Consider the following 13,127-nt stretch of genomic DNA (forward strand, 5'->3'; position numbering starts at 1 on the left):
AGACCCTGATGCTGGGAAAGATTGAAGGCAAGAGGAGAAGGTGACAACAGAGGATGAGATGGGTGGATGGCATTATTGACTCGATGGACATGAGTTTGAGTAAGCTCCAGGAGTTGGTGATGGACAGGGAAGCTTGGCGTGCTGCAGTCCATGGGGTCACAAAGAGTTCGACACGACTGAGCGAATGAACTGAACTGAACTGAACACCAGCTGGCAGAGAAGAAACCAGGGTCCAATTGCAGTATTACAAAGCAGAGCAAAGAAGGGTGAATTTGGAGTTGAAAGGCAACAAATTGATATTAGGTCCACCTGCCGGGCCTGGTGTTATGCATTTCCCTAATGAATCTCATATAATCTCAAGAAGCACAACTCTTTGAAATAGTTACTAGAATTCCCATTTTAATGTTAAGTAGATTCTGAAAGTTAGAAGTAATCTGAGGATACACAGCCAATATACGTGACTGAGCTGGTGCTTAAAGTGCTGTGCTTGTGCGTCTAGAGTCTGGGTTCCTACCCCAAGCTAACAGTGCCTCTCTCTGTGAAGGATGAAGGACAGTGAGGATCCTTCCTCCCCGATCCTTCTCCAAGAACTCACATGAACCTTCTCAGCATTGCTTCTTGGACTCTCCTCCTTGGAGAGGCCAGTGGTGAGGCAGATGCCTTGGTGTGCCCTAAGGCAGTGGTTTCTAAACCAAATTCACTGGGAACAGCTTGGTGCAAATAGAGGCTCCTGGCCTTCTCTGCAGACCCCAATTTAATAGTTGGGAACAGGAGTAGGGCTGGAGTCTGCATCTAACAAACTCCCCAGAAATCTTGATGTGCCCTTAAAGGAGCACCAGCTGCTCCACTGTGCTAGAAGAGCAAGTGAGAAGCTTCCTGGCCTTTGCTGGTGGGGGAGGAGGGGAAGGGACTTCACACTAACAAGCTCCTCTCAGCCCCAGCGTCCAGCAGAAAGGTCAGTGCTGCTACCTGACTTTGGAAATGAAAATCAGATAGGGAACATGGATCTGTTTCATGGGTGATAAAGTTGCAATGGCTCTAATGGAGGCCTAATTAATTCCTGTTTGTCAGCTGGAAAATTGGAAGGTGGGCTCCAGGACCCCTGGCCCCCTTTAGACACATTTTCTGGACAGGAGGTATTTCCAAGCTAGAGCCGGCTGGGCAATCCCACTGGGTCAAGAATAAGAGCCAGCCACTGTGTGCTAGGAGCTGTGCCCCTCTGTCTCCAACCCTGGAACCTGCTGGCAAGGATTAACACCACAACAAGGAAACTGGGGGTCTGCCCAAGGCCTCATGGGGTGGAGCTGAAATTCAGGCATACATGAGACTTACTCCAAAGCTGTGTGCATGGCTTGGGAAAGGAACTGGCTCTTGCCTCAGAGCCCCTGCTTGAGGGCAGCCAAACCCTAGTAGGCTGGGGGTTATGTGCTCATGGTCATCAAGAAGTTAATGTCTTTCATTTGTGGGGGGGTTTTAGCATCTATAATACAACTCAGGAAATGGGCATCGCGTGCTGATATCTTGGTCCTTCAGAGAGGCACTAAAGCAGAGGATATGGGGGAGGGGTCTGTCCTGGGAAGGCCTCATAGGGTCCTGTTCCGTTACACAAACCCATAGAACTATAGCCAAGAGTGAGCCCTAGGATAAACCATGGGCTTTGATAAGGACAGGTCAGCGTACGTTCATTGACTGTAGTGTCTAGCACTCTGGTGGGAGATGTTGATGGTGGGGGAGGTGGTGGGGCAGGGGGTATGTGGGAACTATATACTTTCTGCTCAGTTTTTCTGTGAACCTAAAAACAAGTCTAGTGAAAAGAGAAAAAATTACTGCCTCTTAATGTGGTTGTGAGAATTATGAAATAAAATAATGTGAAAGGGCCTAACCCAGGCTTTGGCATGCTTCAGGGTCTCTGGTAGCTGAATGAGGGGAGATATCACCCTGTAAGCTCAGTGCAGGTCCGGGAGGACCCTGACAGTGGAGGAAGGGTGATACTCGTCTCCCTCAAGGAGCCCTCAGGGGTGGGGGATGGAGGGGCTGGAGGTGTAAGAATTAAGGACCAGTCTGGGCCAAGTGTTAATCAGTCAGAAGACAGAACAGCAATTTTGGCCCAGGACTGGATATGATATCAGGCCCCGATCTAGGATTTGTAAGATCGGTCCCTCCCTCTCTCCAGATGAACCTTCTCATAGCCAGTGGAAGCAACTAGAAGAGACTAGTTACTTGGTAAAAATCATGAGCCTGGCAGGCCACTTCCCTGGCTCTGAAGCTCTTGCTTGCTCCCCAGCACCTGCACCTGGAACGCAGGCCTTCCGTCTGCTTCCTCTGTGTGACAGGCACTCTGGGGACTGTTGGTGCAGTAGAAAGAAAACAGGGGACCAGAGGCCCAAAGTTTAGCCCCAGATCTGTGTAGCTCTGTGACCTTGGGAGCATCTCTCGCCGACTCTGTGCTTCAGCTTCCCCAGGCTGGATTCCTCTCTTCTTTCCTTCACTGAATACACTATTGAGTGCCCACTATAAGCATGACAATCTCTGACGTCCTCCCTGTTGTGATGTTATGTTTTTTTCAGTGTGGTTCAAATGCACTGGGAGAAATAGAAAACATGCAGAGGATAAAGGTGAAAATGAAGAGGTTCCCTTACTTACGGTATTTCTTCCTAGGCTCTGCCTTTTGAATCTTCATTTCTGTGCCCACATTTGAGGGAATGGAACATATGTTTGCAAAGTGCTCAGATAACTTTGAAGACTGCTGGGCTGGGCTGTGACCTTGCCCTCAGTATCTGATCCAAGATGCAAGTGGATGCTTCCTGACCAAAATGCTTGATTCTCTTTGCATCCCCCTCCATGTTCACACCTGTCCTCCCTGCCAAACCCTCTCCCCTGCAAGAGGATCCAGAGCATCTCTGGGGGAGGCACACGATGCTCAAACAATTAGGAGCTCAGCTTCCAAACAGATTGGATTCCAATTCTCGCTCTGATTTTACTTGCTGTGTGATCTTGGAAAGTTACTTAACTTCTCTGAACCTTGCTGCCCTCTGTCTATTTAATGGAAAAAATAAATCTCCACCTGAACGGGCGTTGTAAGATTAAGTCAAATGGCACAAGTAACGTTTCTGGCCACATAAATAGCAATACCACTTTATATAATATGAGTTATTAGGTAACTTGCATGAGATAACTCATGTAAAGCGTTTTTTGCTTGGTAAGAACTCAGGCCCTTCTTTCCCTCACACTCTTCAGTTACATTTCCCTCCCTGTGACTGCCAGGTGGCAGCATGGGGCCGTATATGGAGCCCTCTTTCTCACTCCCAGAATGGGAGTGCTGGCAAGGCCCCTTGGTTGACAATAGCCACAGATTGTTTATGGAGCTCTTACCATGCTGGGCGCATGTCACAAACCCTTCCTTTAACCAGGGTAGGTTCATATCGGGGGGAGGTTCAGTTACCTGCTTTGTACAGGGGAAGGATGATGGACTCTGGCAGGCAGGATCCATAAGGGTGCAGAGCCTAGAATCAAATAATCCCCTGCTGGCAGCTGGGGCACTTGCCTATTGTGGTTGGTGGCCTCCTGGTAGGTTGCAGGAGCCTCACGTGGTGGATGAGGACAGTGGGCCCCCAGGAGGGATGGAGTGACCCAAATCCAGAGGCCTGACCCTAGGCAGGCACCCTTTCCTGCAGGGCCCAGTCTCCAGGGAGGGTTCCATTGGCCAGGGCCCCCACTGCCCTGAGACTCAGCCTGGGCTCTCTGAGGGGGAGCTGGGAACCTCAGGAAAGCAAGCACCTGACGTCCTGCTGTCGGCTTCTGCTCATCCAACAGGACCTCTTCTGACCCCCAAGTAATCTTTGTCTCCCGGAGCCACAGTGATTTGTGGATAACTTCCTCCAAATCTCCCTTGGCTAGTCCTCCCTAGACTGAACCCTTTAGTGATTGCATTTGGGCTGGTGGCCTCTAATCCCTTGGGCACCAAATATTCCTGGGAAGGCACATGGGCAGCCCTGTGTCCTGCTGGGGCCCAGCAGCCAGGGGATCTGAGCTGGGCACACCTGGGAGCACCAGCTTGTCCCTGAGTCAGCCTCTGTTTCTCCCTGCTTCGAGTCTCACTGGGCAGGAGGTCAGGGAAAAGTCTGGATCTGTGTGCAGCAGTTCTTGGATAGGGCAGCTGGCCGGCAGCCAAGGAGCTGGGTCCCCGGTCTCCACACCGAGTGATTCTCAGAGGGATGTTCTTGTCTGAAGTCAGGACCTCAGTTTCTTCCTCTCGTAAATGGGGGTAAGATTAGTCTTGCCTCATAGGGATGAGGATCTATGAAGGTAACATATTTAATGACCTTAATGCAGAGCCTGGAAACTAATAGGCCATCAGAGCTGGCTAGCTGTAGTTAACCTACAGTGTCTCCCTGCCACCCCCACCCCTCAGTGACAGCCACGGCTCTCCCCTGTCTCCCACCTCTAGAGACGTGGACCCCAGAACATCAGCTCCTCACACAGGGTTAGCAGTGCAGTGGTGGGAGAGTGGTGGGGTCTGAGGGCTCCAGGAATGGCCACAGTTTTGGTGCTGGGGGAGACCAAGGACCTGCAGCTCTGAGAAGGGGCACCCAGTGCAGGAGAGTTGCCCGGTGCAGCCACGGCCAGGCTCGGGGACTCAAGCTCTTGCGAGATGAAGGAGCCCAGGGCCGGGGAGGCCAGCAGGCTTCAGTGGGGCAGCTGGGCATTCCTGACAGGGGTGGACCAGCCCACTGAACAGACAGGATGGTCCCAGACACTGCACAGGCGGAGGGATGCTTCAGCAGCAGCTCCACGAACTGGATAAATTAATCTTTTTTTTAGATTTTTAAAAAATGTGATCCATTTTTAAAAATCTTTATTCAGTTTGTTATGACATTGTTTCTGTTTTTGTTTGTTTGCTTGTTTGTTTTTTGGCCGCATAGCATGTGAGAACTTAGCTCTCCAACTAGAGGTGGAACCTGCACCCCCTCCTCACTGGAAGGCAAAGTCTTAATCACTGGGCTTCCAGGGAAGTCCCTGAATGACTGAATCTTTGAGATGCAGCTGCAGTGCTTCATAACCAGCAAGTCAGCAGGTGGCCCTGCCCCTAAGAAGGAGATAAGATTGGCTCAGACTCTGTGACGGTTTAGCTCCGTCCTGGAGATGTTAGCTCTGTCCTGACCCCCATCTCTGCAGTTTCCACCACCACTCTGGGCTCATAGTTATGTCCTTGTCTCTCCCAAGTGTGGGCCTCATCACGTAATCCTGTTTCCCTTCCTTCAGTCCATGCTGTTGCTGCTGCTTCTAAGTCGCTTCAGTCGTGTCCAACTCTGTGCAGCCCCATAGATGGCAGCCCACTAGGCTCAACCATCCCTGGGATTCTCCAGGCAAGAACACTGGAGTGGGTTGCCATTTCCTTCTCCAATGCATGAAAGTGAAAAGTGAAAGGGAAGTTGCTCAGTCGTGTCCGACTCTTAGCGACCCCATGGACTGCAGCCCACCAGGCTCCTCTGTCCATGGGATTTTCCAGGCAAGAGTACTGGAGTGGGGTGCCATTGCCTTCTCCGCCCTCTGTCCATACTCTACTGAAAAACAAAAATAAAAACAGCTCTCTCACACTCTTCAGGATAGAGAGTTCCAGACCTTTCCTGGGGTCCTGCCTAGGGGTCCAAAGCATAGAAGCTTGCCCTTAGCCAGCCAGGAGCCACCTCCTGCCAGGGAGACCCCTGCCCACCCTAGTCCAGCTACTTGCAATGTTAGCTTCCTCCGTGGCCCAGAGGTGGAGCCCTGCATCCTGACAGCCCATGTGTTAGATTCGTGTTCCTAGGAGTGTGTCTTACTGACAGTGTCTGAAATCTCACTACTCTCTCAGCCTAGAAGTCCTCACTTCTGTTCACCTGAGTTCCTCCAAGGAGCCTGGCACATAAGCAGGCAAGGAATACAATGACTGCGACTGCGTGCGTGCTGTCGTGCCTGACTCTTTGCGACCCCATGGACCATAGCCCGCCAGGCTCCTCTGTCCATGGGATTTCCCAGGCAAGGATACTGGAGTGAGTTGCCATTTCCTGCTCCAGGGGATCTTCCTGACCCAGGGGTCAAAGTGGCAACTCCTGCCTTTTCTCTTGCATTGCAGGTGGATCCTTCACCACTGAGCCACCAGGAAAGCCCCACAAAGTACACTACCATTTGTGTCAACATAAGTGGAAAAGGATAGAAGTATTTTCTTATAATTGCATATAATATTTCTAATAAGGTAACAAGAAACTTGTCTCACTGGCTTTCTGTAAACAGAACAAGGTGGTAGGGAAATAGAAATGGGAGGCAGGTTTTCTTATTGTACAGTCTTTTGAATTTTGAACCATGTGAAATATATCCTAGCCAAAACTTACGATTGTTTCAATTGAAGTATACTTGATTTACAACATTGTGCTAATTTCTGCTGTACAGCAAAGTGACTCGGTTATACATGTATATACATTCTCTCTTCCTATATTCTTTTCCATTATGGCATATCATAGGATACTGAATATAGTTTCCTGTGCTATACAGTAGGATCTTGGTCCTTATCCATTCTGTATATAATAGCTTACATCTGCTAACCTCAACCTCCCACTCCATCCCTCCCCCAACTCCTTCCCCCTTGGCAACCATAAGTCTGTTCTCTACATCCGTGAGTCTGTTTCTGGTTCATAGATAGGATCCTTTGTGTCAAGTTTTAAATTCCACATATAAGTGATATCATATGGTATTTGTCTTTCTCTTTCTGACTTACTTCGCTTAGTATGATAACCTCTAGTTGCATCCATGTTGCTGCAAATGGCATTATTTCATTCTTTCTATTGCTGAGTAGTAATCCATTGTGTATAAATACCATTTCTTCTTTATCCATTCATCTGTCAAGGGACATTTATGTGTTCCCATGTCTTGGCTATTGTAAATGTTCCTGCTATGAACATAGGGGTGCATGTATCTTTTTGGACTAGTTTTGTCTGAATATATTCCCAGGAGTGGGATTGCTGGATCATATGGTAATTCTATTTTTAGTTTTCTAAGGAAACTCCCTACTGTTCCCCATAGTTGTACCAATTTACACTCCCACCAACGGTGTAGGAGGGTTCCCTTTTCTCCACACCCTCTCTGGCATTTGTTATTTGTAGAGTTTTTAACGATGGCCATTCTGACTGGTGTGTGGTGGTACCTCTCTGTAGCAAAACTTACATTTAAAAATACACATAAGAATTGAGCTGCATAAGTTGCTTGTATATTTTTGAGATTAGTTGTTTGTCAGTTGCTTCATTTGCTATTATTTTCTCCCATTCTGAAAGCTGTCTTTTTACCTTGCTTATAGTTTCCTTTGTTGTGCAGAAGCTTTTAAGCTTAATTAGGTCCCATTTGTTTATTTTTGCTTTTATTTCCAGTATTCTGGGAGGTGGATCATAGAGGATCCTGCTGTGATTTATGTTGGAGAGTATTTTGCCTATATTCTCCTCTAGGAGTTTTATAGTTTCTGGCCTTACATTTAGATCTTTAATCCATTTTGAGTTTATTTTTGTGTGCGGTGTTAGAAAGTGATCTAGTTTCATTCTTTTACAAGTGGTTGACCAGTTTTCCCAGCATCACTTGTTAAAGAGATTGTCTTTTCTCCATTGTATATTCTTGCCTCCTTTGTCAAAGATAAGGTGTCCATATGTGTGTGGATTTATCTCTGGGCTTTCTATTTTGTTCCATTGATCTATATTTCTGTCTTTGTGCCAGTACCATACTGTCTTGATGACTGTGGCTTTGTAATAGAGCCTGAAGTCAGGCAAGTTGATTCCTATATACAAGCAACTTATGCAGCTCATTTCCAGAAAAATAAACGACCCAATCAAAAAATGGGCCAAAGAACTAAATAGACATTTCTCCAAAGAAGACATACGGATGGCTAACAAACACGTGAAAAGATGCTCAACATCACTCATTATTAGAGAAATGCAAATCAAAACCACAATGAGGTACCACTTCACACCAGTCAGAATGGCTGCGATTCAAAAATCTGCAAGCAATAAATGCTGGAGAGGGTGTGGAGAAAAGGGAACCCTCCTACACTGTTGGTGGGAATGCAAACTAGTACAGCCACTTTGGAGAACAGAGTGGAGATTCCTTTAAAAATTGCAAATAGAACTACCTTATGACCCAGCAATCTCACTGCTGGGCATACACACCAAGGAAACCAGAATTGAAAGAGACACATGTACCCCAATGTTCATCACAGCACTGTTTATAATAGCCAGGACATGGAAACAACCTAGATGTCCATCAGCAGACGAATGGATAAGAAAGCTGTGGTACATATACACAATGGAGTATTACTCAGCCGTTAAAAAGAATACATTTGAATCAGTTCTGATGAGATGGATGAAACTGGAGCCGATTATACAGAGTGAAGTAAGCCAGAAAGAAAAACACCAATACAGTATACTAACACATATATATGGAATTTAGAAAGATGGCAATGATGACCCTGTATGCAAAACAGCAAAAAAGACACAGATGCGTATAACAGACTTTTGGACTCAGAGGGAGAGGGAGAGGGTGGGATGATTTGGGAGAATGGCATTGTAACATGTATACTATCATGTAAGAATCAAATCGCCAGTCTGTGTCCGACGCAGGATACAGCAAGCTTGGGGCTGGTGCACGGTAATGACCCAGAGAGATGTTATGGGGAGGGAGGTGGGAGGGAGGTTCATGTTTGGGAACGCATGTACACCTGTGGTGGATTCATGTCAATGTAAGGCAAAACCAATACAGTATTGTAAAGTAAAATAAAGTAAAAATAAAAATTAAAAAAAAGAATAAATTATCTTCAATTTTTTGTTACTAAAAAAATAAAATAAAATAAATAAAAATACACATAAGAAAAAGAACAAAAAGAAACCAGTTGCAGGAGGCAGAAACAAAGACATATTAGTCTCTTACTTTAGCTATGCATAGAGTGATTTGTACTCTCAAAGATTCCAAAGTGAAAATACAAATTCTGTTTTTAAAGATTTTCTAACATTGCTCAATAAAGTAAGCATCTGAACTTTTAAATGCAAAACATCGGTCAGATTTCCGGCTCCCACTTAGAGTGCAGAGCTCTGCAAAGTGCATTGCTCTCACCCTTACCCCCAAAAAGTGCCAAATAATTTACAAAATGACACCTTTCGGTGAATTCATCAGAGAACTGTGATGGAATGCAATAAACTAAGCTGAAATCTAAGGAAAAGCAGGCACCACCAGGAGAGACGGGACACAAGTCCTCAACTACCTGTTATGGAATTGTACACCATATAAGCTGGAAGGAAGAATCCAACCAAACTTTTTAATGAGATATTAAAAGCCACATGTGGGCCCTGTGTGGATGTATAGCACCCCTGAGAGCTTCAGACTTCAGGGAAATCCACCCCAGCTTACAGGCCCTTCTCCATGGGACACACTGGATGCTCACAAGAAAGATGGGGTGAGGGTGAGCAACCTGGGCAGACCTATCTCTTGGTTCATGTCTGGGTAAAGGGAACAGTGCTTTCAGAGAAGCACAAAGTTCCATGCAGATCCTTCTCCCTATATCCTTCATGGAAAAATACATATCTAACCATTGGGGAAAGGAGAGCAAACTGCATGGTCCTTAGGACACTGGATCCATGGCAGCCGGGAGAAGAGTCAAATCCTCAGTCCTGGGGGAGAGGGGTAAAACTACAGGCAGACCAGAAGTCCCCTGCCAATGGGGGAGGGACAGACTCACTGAACTGTCCCCCCTCCCAGACACAGCACCTGCCCAGCTGAAACCAAAGGAGAACAGCAGAGGCTGCCCCCCGACCCCCTCTCCATCCCAACAAATATTGAGTAACAGCAGCAGTACATTGCTGGGGGAGAGTCGAGAGGGTGAAGAGAAATTTTCCCTAAGAGGTGCAAAGGGAAGCCCTAGAGGGAGGGCTTAACAATTCACCCCATGTTGATCTGTCTGTTTAGTGCCATTCCAATAAAACTCTAGGCAAAAGTTGCTCTTAGAAATTGACACACTAAAGCCAACATTTATATGCAAAGGAACTTGAAGAGCCAAACCAGTTTCAAAGAAGAGCAAAACTGGAGGAGCCACATTATCACTTCAAGACTTACTAGACTTTCTATAAAGCTACAGTCATCAGGGTAGTATGGTTTTGGAGGGAAATATATACAAACAAATATTAATAATACTACTGTATAATAATATATTTATATTAATGTACATATGTATATATGTATAAAATACATGCAAATAAATACATGGTATATATTTTATATACATGTTTACTTCTGTTGAAATTTATTTTATGTAATGTATATTTATATAATATGACAATATATTTTATATGTATAATATATATATATCTCCATCAATGGTACAGAAGAAATAACCCAAAAATAGATCCACATATTTAGTCAACTAATTTTTTGCAAAAGTACAAAGACAATTCACTGAAGAAAGGATGCTCTTTTTAATAAATGATGAGAAAAGAATATCCAAAACACACAAAAAATGAAGAAACAAACTTTAAGCCATACGTCCCAGCCTGTATGAAAATTACCTCAAAGTAAATCTGTGCACGTGCTCAGTCGTGCTGGACTCCTGGCGACCCCAAGGACTGTAGCCCACCAGGCTCCTGTGTCCATGGAATTTCCCAGATGAGAATACTGGGATGGGTTGTCATTTCCTCCTCCAGGGGATCTTCCTGACCCAGGGATCAAACCCACATCCCTTGTCTCCTGTATTGGCAGGTGGATTCTTTACCACTGCACCACCTGGGAAGTCCTCAAAGTGTATTTAAATGTATGTAAATGTAGTACCTAAGATTGTAAAACTTCTGGAAGGAACGTAGAAGGAGAACTCTGTGACTTCAGCCACCTGGACCTCACACCTGGAAGCTGTGCAAGACACAGCTGCAGAGGCCTGAGTTGTGTTCCCCCATCTCCTGCCTTCCTGATCCTCCTGGCGACATTTACTTCCTAGAGACGTTTGCAGGTTGTTGGTTACTTCCAAGTAAATGCAGAACTGAAGGTGGGTGTTCATCCTTGGGACAGTTTGTCTCACTGTTTCTCTAACTTGCCCTGCCATCCTGAACCTGGCTTCAGCTTTCTCACTGCCCTCTCAGCTTTGGGTCAGTTGTGAGCCTGGTTTGCCAACTCCACTGAAGCCAGACAGCAAGCTGTTCATTCCAGCCCCTCCCCTTGGCAGGTGCCCCTTGGGCCTTCTCTCCTGCCTTCAGTCAATTTTCTTCCTACTCAGTATGTGCTAGTGAAGTTGGAAGAGAAAAAAAATAAACGCCCAAACCCACAATTTCTTCACTGTGGGTTTGGTCATTTATTCAGTTTTGTTTATTCCTTCTGTCTGTCTGCCGATTTATCCATCATGTTAACTAGGCCTGAGTTAAACACAGAGTCTCAGAATTGTAGCTGTTGAACCAAGGGTCTGCCTTTCTGTGTGTGCATGTGTGTGGATGTTTGCGTGTATCTGCATGGGTGTGTTTATACAGAAGTGTGGAAGAGGCAGGAAGAAATGAATAGGAATGAGAAACTCTTTTTTTTTCCCTGCAGGGAAAGAGCCAGAAATTACATCCGTTCAAAAATATCCTGCCTCTCTCACAGATAAATATAGCGACATGGGTAGACGTGCCACCGAATAAAACTCTCAAAACAAATCCGGGAAGAATCACTTGAAGAGGCTGCCACTGCTGGCTCTGTCCTGCGGTTCCTCTGTCCCCCATCTCCCGACCCCACGCTCCCCGCAGCGACCAGGAGGCAGAGCGAGGAGGGAGGTCTGTGGCATTTTCCCCCAGCATTCTGGCCAAGGGGAGGGGTGGCGGGAGCCATGATGCTCCTTCAGGGGTTGCTGGTCAGAGGGGCTCAATTGCCAGTGTCCCCTCACCACCACGGGGAAGAGTTTGAGAGACCACTTCTCTCTGTGACAGAACAGGAGGGCAGCCCCACAGAGACGTATTTACCAAGCGTGGTGGCTGGAACTAAGGACCTGTGACTTGGACTCAAGGGCACCATTAAAACCATTTGGCCACCAGCACAGCAGAGACACCTACCAGCCAGAACGGACATTGCCAGAGGGAAGGTGCAGTCATCCTAGCACTGCATGCCAGCTGAGACTCAGCCCCCCTTAGAGGCACATGCAGTCAGTCCTTCCAGCAGCCTATGAAGGAGGCATCATCATCCCATTTTCCAGATGGGGAGACTGAGGACAGGAGTGATTCAGTGATTGATCCAGGGTCCTGTGGCAGGTCATGGCAGAGCTGGGCACTGGCTCTTCTGAGAGTGTCAGGGAGGCCACCCTGCCACCGTGTACAGAAGGGTGGAAGGTCTACTGGCCCCCAGTCCAGCCTGGCCCATCAGCAGAAGCCTCCGCAGCTGGGTCACTGAAGGGGCTACCAGCATCCTAAGCCCTGCGGGAACAGAGGGTTGTTGTGGGTCTTTGAGGAGGAAGGATAGAGCCATTTTGCAGTTGTGAGCTTCTTGCTACCTAATACTCTCCTCACCTCCTGCCTCAGCCTGGACCCCTCACTGTCCAGTGCCTCAAGTATCTGTCGGGCCACCTCTGCCATAGGCCTGGGACACCTCTCTTACCTGGCCAAGAAACAGCACTTTAGGCCAGCTCTGAGCTCCAATAAAAAAGTTTCTTAACATCTTTTGGACCTGTGGAGTGAGACCAACCTGGATTCAAATGCCCGCTCTGCCACTCCCAGCTCTTGGGAAAAGTAACGTCTTATTTATTAGTTTCTTATTGCTGCCGAGACAAAAGTCCACAAACTTAGTGCCTTAAACAATCTTACAGTTCTGAGGAAAGGTGCCAAAATCGGTCTCACTGGGTTAAAATCAAGGTGTCTGCAGGGCTGTGCTCCTTCTGGCTCCAAGGGAGAATCCAATTCCTTGCCTTTTCCAGCTTCTAGAAGCTTCCTGCATTCCTTGGCTCGTTGCCCTGCATCACTTGGACCACTGCGTCCATCACTACATCGTTCTCTGACTCTTAACTCTCCTCCTTCACTCTTATAAGGATCCTTGTGATAACACAGTGTCCCTCTAGATAATCCAGGACAGTCTCCCCATCCCCGAATCCTTAATCACATGCCAAGCCCCTTTGCCCT

At 46.9% G+C, this 13,127-nt stretch overlaps 1 protein-coding gene across 2 annotated transcripts in view; it reads left to right on the forward strand.

Moving 5' to 3' along the window:
* The window catches only part of CAPN13 (calpain 13), a 107,517-nt gene extending 94,598 nt beyond the window's left edge, over positions 1 to 12,919 (forward strand). Inside the window, exon 23 of one of the 2 annotated variants that reach the window (XM_018055476.1) lies at positions 11,575 to 12,919. The gene's annotated coding sequence lies outside the window, so the exon portion shown is untranslated. Of the gene's footprint in view, positions 1 to 6,112; positions 6,368 to 11,574 lie in introns of those variants that run through there. The other variant, XM_018055475.1, reaches the window with a different exon arrangement.

Source organism: Capra hircus, chromosome 11 (genome assembly GCF_001704415.2).
Source record: "Capra hircus breed San Clemente chromosome 11, ASM170441v1, whole genome shotgun sequence".
NCBI lineage: Eukaryota > Metazoa > Chordata > Mammalia > Artiodactyla > Bovidae > Capra > Capra hircus.